The following is a 6,000-nucleotide window of genomic DNA, read 5'->3' as shown; positions in this document are numbered from 1 at the left end:
CTTTATTGGAAACAGTCGGAGAAGAGGGCCCATGGGGTGTGCACCGCTGCTCCCAAGATGGTGTGGAGGAGGAGGATGCCAGCTCCGTCATCCGGCAGGTCTGGGTCTCCTGTCCTAGCAGGAGTTTCCAGCTAGACACTTTGCTGACTTTAGATTCATGGTCTCTATGGCACTCTTGGCTCTATAGCTAGTGTGACAAAGGTGAGACCTTTTGACCAGAGCCTTGATGTTGTCCCATGTCTCTTCTGGTCAGAGGTGTTACTCCAATTCTTTATTTGCACAGTGGCTCATTGTTTTAGGGGTCCTTGCTAGGTAATTCTTTTCCTGCTAAATCTTATGGGAGTCCCATATTTACATACTAGGTGATGTAATCTCCTTCTCTATAGTCTTAAGTGGTTCACCATCTTGGATGAATGTGGAGCTGCAGGGGCAATAGCCAGTGGTAAGGGAGTTAACATCAGATCAGCATTTCATAACTAATCATTGAAACTTGATTTACTTAACAATTCATAATTAACATTGTAACTTTTTATCAACTCCTTAACAATTTATTCCCTAGAGCAGGGCAAAGGGTGAAAAATACCAAGATGGCTCAGCTGCTGTCAACTGCTCATCACCCATGTGCCTCTAAGCCACCCCATCCCCCTTTTTCTGAAGGTAGGCAAGGGACAGAGAACACCCAAAGTGATGTGGGTCTGCTACCATCTGCCTGCTGTCTCGTGTCTTCCTTCACCCCCTGTCTTTCCATATTCCCTGTTCCCTGTCCAGGAAATGGAAATGTCATGTTGTCCTAGACCCCCTCCTTCCCAAGGTGGCACTGGCCATGCTGTCTGGGATCCCTCTTTCCCACCCTTACTCATTCTTTTCCGGCCCCTAAGCCTTCCCTTCCCCCCGAATAACTCCTCTGGTTCCACCCCTTTCTCCAGATGCTCCACCTCTGGGGGCTGTGCCTTTTCCCTTGTGGGTGACAGCCCCTTCTAGAAAGTCTAAACTACAACCTGAGCTCCAAAGGCCAGCATTTTATCAGGACCATCTGGAATGGCAACACCCATGATATCAGTGCCAGAGGCAAAGAACTCTGCCCCTCCTAAGAGGAGATCAAAGAACTACTCCCCTCCTAAGAAGAAAATCAAAAACTGGAAGAGACTGAACTAAAAAACCTGTATTTTTTATTAACTATCCCCACTGCTTCATTTTCCCAGCTGCTGTCTGAGTTCTAAGTGTTTGTTTTTAGTTTCATTTGTTTTGTGTTTGTTTGTGCAATGTGTTTTGTTGTTGGCTGCTGGTGTTTTCAGTGTCCCACAAAGCAAGGCGGGCACTTGAGGGGGGGGCTAGGTTTTCTATTGTATACGTTTTAGAAACATTCTAAACTCCAAATCAAAGGTTAATTTAAAAGGGCAGTTGTGAGGTGCTCCCTGCCCACGGGGGCAAAGATTAAGTTTCAGATAAACATTGTTAAAGTGAAAGGCGTGGCTTTAAAGCCCGGGAAGAGTGGATTCCATCCCTCTGCCTAGGGGGATGAGCCCAGGAAGAATTGCCCCACCCTGGACCCTCCTGCAGTGGCCTTGTGGGGTGGCAGCCCAGGGAGTTCAGACTGGGTTTGGGTCCCTGGGGTTTCTCCCTTGCTATGTTCCTCTTAGACCCCAACCTTAAAACTCCACCCTGGTTCTGTCCCATAAACCCACCACCTTGTCTCTGTTTGGGGCTCTCTGTCTCTGGATCTAAGCTGAATTTGTTCCTGTGTTGAAGAAATGATTTCCTGAGCAGAAACCCATCTCATGGAGTCCCATGCTGGTCACTGGTAAACTGTAGCCTCCCTGGAAACGATCCTGCAGCCCTGGAACACAACACTTAAACGTATTATAAATATAGCAAAGGAAGAAATAGGCTTTTTTCTACCTTTTTTTCAAAGGCATGACTTTGCATCTGCTGAGCTGATTGTGTCAGGAAGGAGAGTCAAACTTCAGTTTGGTGGATATGGCCTTGTTTTCTAAAGGGCAAGTGGTTTCAGAAGTCTTTACTTTGCATTTTGCCCCCTGGGAGGGATGGGGGTGTGTGCCTGATTGGACAGTTCTCTACATTCACATGCATACCATCAATTTTTTTCTTTTTTTTCATTTGCGTTTTTCACAAAACATAGCAGAGAAAGAAGCATTTATTTTACTGAAAAACATGACTGTCAAAATGTAAATTATCAGCAGGCTGCAGGCACAGCTTCCTGTCTTCTAAAACTAATAGTAACTCAGTTCTATGTGGCAACTGACATTGTCCACTTAATTCAGCACAGAAGTTTTATACAGATTTCTAAAGCATCACTAATAGTTTCATTATCTAACTTAAATAGCAAAAACCAACAGAGGTGAGTTATACTTGACCCTGAGGAAGCAACAGAAGAACATATGCTTATTAATAAGAATTGTACTAAGCTATTTTTAAAATATCTTCCAAAACTAGAAGTATGTACTCTTCAAATGAGCTCTTTTCCCAGAAGCTGTTTAGAACTGTGGCTGAACAAGATAAATTGGCCAACAACAGGCTGAAGCATGAGTGAAGTAGTTTTGAGATGTAGTTATGTTTCTTTCTTCCTCATGGGTAAAGGCCTCCTAATTAAGACAAATTGATAGTGGTATTGACTTACTCATAGACTATCTGTGGGTGAATCTTGCACAGAAAACACAGCCAGTTTATTCTAGTTTACCAATATCTATCTTAAGAAAGCGTGACTTTCTGAGCTTTTAATATTCCAGGAAATTGCAAATTATCTTTTCTATCCATTCAAATGTAAAGTTAATGATTTGAGATGCAACCCCTTTATAAACCATATTAAACTACATATTTGTACAGAGACTTTGTCCTAATATATCTCATTATATCTGGAATAGTAATGAAAGTTGTTTCTGAATTTGTAGGTCTGTCCTACTATTTATTGTAAAACATTTCTTTTTATCCAAAAGCAAAATTCCCTACACAATTTGGTTCATTGTTGTTTGGTGTTGCACTGGAGATTTTTATTTTTTTTTGCTGGAAGCCAAAATTAATGGACCGTTCAGAAAGAAACAACCTGTCAGGAAAAATATAAATCAGTCATCTATGAGTCTGATGGGGCTGATGTTCCCATGTGGTCACTTGCACTGGACACATTAAGGGGAATGGAAAAATACCCCCCTCTGCTGACTTGCTTCATCTTGAGAAGGGCAGTTTGCAATTGCCTGCCCAGTGGAACTGCCTCTCTTCCTATCCTTCAGACCAGTCTTGTCCACTGTCCATCTTGCTCAGATTTTTAAATATCAGACACATCATCTTTTAATCTGAGACACTGCACGGTGACACAACAGGTTTTATTTTCTGTTAATATCAATAGCTCTCTACTGTCATCCATTTGCAGGCCATACTTCCCGTCACAGCTGTGGCTGTTTTTCAGTATAGTTTCATCCAAGTCTTTAATAGAAATTATATGTTAGCTGTGTTTTTAAAGCCCTATCTGGCTTGGGAGATGCTGTGTCATCACAGGAGAACTGTGGTCAAACACTAGCTCTCACCTTGCCTGTGAGCAGCAGCTCATCAAACTTTCTTACCAACTCATCTCCTCAGCTTCTCCTCAGGAAAACAGGCATAACTGTATTTCCCTTCACTTGTTGTTTTTGCAGCAGTTCTACGTAAGAATGTAAACTCTATGGAGTGTATGCTACGTTTTGCACCCCCACAAAAATGGGGCTATCTCAGTGTTAGATCTACACATGGCTCCAACAACAGTTCTGACAGACCTCCTTGAAACCTGAGATCAAGCCTAATGAACCACAGTTATTTCAGGAGGGATTTACTGCTGACACCTTTGTCGGTAGGCTAAATCCCTCCATTCTGTCGACAGAAAACCCTTCTGGCTGCAGTAAGATCTGTAGGGTACTGCCTCGTGTTGCATTGCCTTAGGCCAGGTAGCTTAACTGACCATCTTTTGAATTGGCATATTTTGAAACTTACTATTAGGTGACTCCTAATAGGTGCCATCTATCAGCCCAGGAATGGAAACAAGGACTGAAATGTTAACAAGAATTAGTTTAGTTTTTTCGAGGTGAAACATCCAAACGTCATCTCTCTGTGCCCAGCTTTACCAAGGTTGTTGAAGTCATGGGCTTTCTTCTTGTAACACCTGATGAGAAGACAATGAGCAAATACATTCAGCTGCAAATTTCACATAAAACGCAGTCCACAAGTCTTTGGAATGCAAATAATATAAATAGCCAGTTGGAAGCAGGTTAGCTCCAAGGGGAGATCAGTGGAACTCTGCATACTATCAAGACCTTGGCATCCCCTTTTGTGTGCAATACTGTGAATGTTAATATGTTAATATGAACCCTTCTTGGAGACATACGGTGCTTGGATAAATACCATCCTTGTAGTCTGACCCTGCAAACAGGGTATAAGAATTGCCCATCCCACTGTGCAAAGGGGAGCTGAGGAGGATTCTAATTGCCAGATTTCTTGGACGAAAATAAAGTGTAAAAGAAGCAGTATTATATCTGAGAGCTGTTTATCGATAAAGTAGGGGAAGTGTTCCTATCCAAGTGGGACAGAAAAGAGAGCAGAGATGGAAAAAGCGAGGAAGAAGCAGAAGACGGGGCCAGGTCGCTGCGCCCGCTGAGGGTCAGCCGAGCGGCCGGAGCTCGGCAGCTGCGAGCAGCTCAAGGCTGCGCGGCTCCCGCAGCGTCCGGGAGCGATTCCCGAGCGGCGGCGGCGGCGGCGGCAGCAGCGCGTCCCCGGCGCGGGCGAGCGAGCAGCGGGGCTGGGGCACGGCGGCAGCCGGGGCGGCGGTGTCGGTGCGGGCCGGCTGCGGGCAGCCCCGGGCAGGGAAGCTCCGCAGCGCTGGGATGCGGCGGCACGGGCTGCCGCGGGGATGCGGCGCGGACAGGGAGCGGCACCGCGGGCAGGGAGAGGCCGGGGGCGAGGAGGGCCGAGCCAACATCCCTCCGAGAAACTAAAGCACGGTGACCTGGGCTGTGTGGCAGTTAATTGCTCTTGTGTGTTACGGCTCCTCCCGGAGCCCGATTTCCCAGGCATCCGGGCACCTGCCCCACCGGCAGGTCGGGTCACTCGCAGCCCGGTCGTGGAAGCTTTCCGTGCCCTGCTCGGCTCCCAACACGTGTACAGCCCTTACAGTAATTTTCCACCTCACTTATAACACATGTTGACGCATAAATAAAAATCAAATTGGTCCCTTTCTGGTATGTGAATTTATGATTCAAAAGGAACCACATAGTGATACAGAAATACCAAATAATGAATAGCAACCCTGCAAGGATTTTAGTTTGGTGCTTGTTTGTAGCTAAAGCTGAATTCATTTGCGTTACCTGGACGGTCAGCACATGTGTTTGTATGTGAACAGTCACCTTGAAGTCACTGCGAGCAACTATCACAGTCATGGGAAGCTTCATGTCTAACACGGATCTTAAGCCTACTCCAGATGTTTACAGAGAGCTTGATATTTAAAATTTCATGCTTTTATTTATTTTGATGGGTTTATTTGCCCCAAGTCAGGTGAATAATTTGTATGGGTTTTGAATTTATTCTTCTAAAGAAAGGAAAAGGGGAAGGAATTGAAAAGGAGAGTGTGGGACAAATTTCTCTTTCTTGCAATAAGCACTTCTACCTGCTGCAAAATGTATTGTCTACCCACAGTTACATCTGAAAAGTGACAATAGAGAACACAGAATGTGTTTTCCTGTGTTTGAGAGCCTTTGTAGCAATGTGGAGTGACAGCAGGATGACTGCAGCTGATGAAAAAAATATATGATTATCAAGCTGCATAACCAGCAAATTATTTCACTTGTTTGGGTTTAAATTCTTTTTCCTTTTGTGATTTAATGCTGGCACTGAGCTTTTGGTTCACAATAAAAAACAAAATATGGCCCTAATTACAGTTCATCATGTTTGTAATTTTTAAGTGATTACTTTGCTGCTTGAATCAGTGCAACGATAAAGTCAAAATACCATTTATATCATTTG

This window comes from Parus major, chromosome Z, assembly GCF_001522545.3.
Source record: "Parus major isolate Abel chromosome Z, Parus_major1.1, whole genome shotgun sequence".
NCBI classification, from domain to species: domain Eukaryota; kingdom Metazoa; phylum Chordata; class Aves; order Passeriformes; family Paridae; genus Parus; species Parus major.
Note: the sequence above shows the minus strand (reverse complement) of the source record.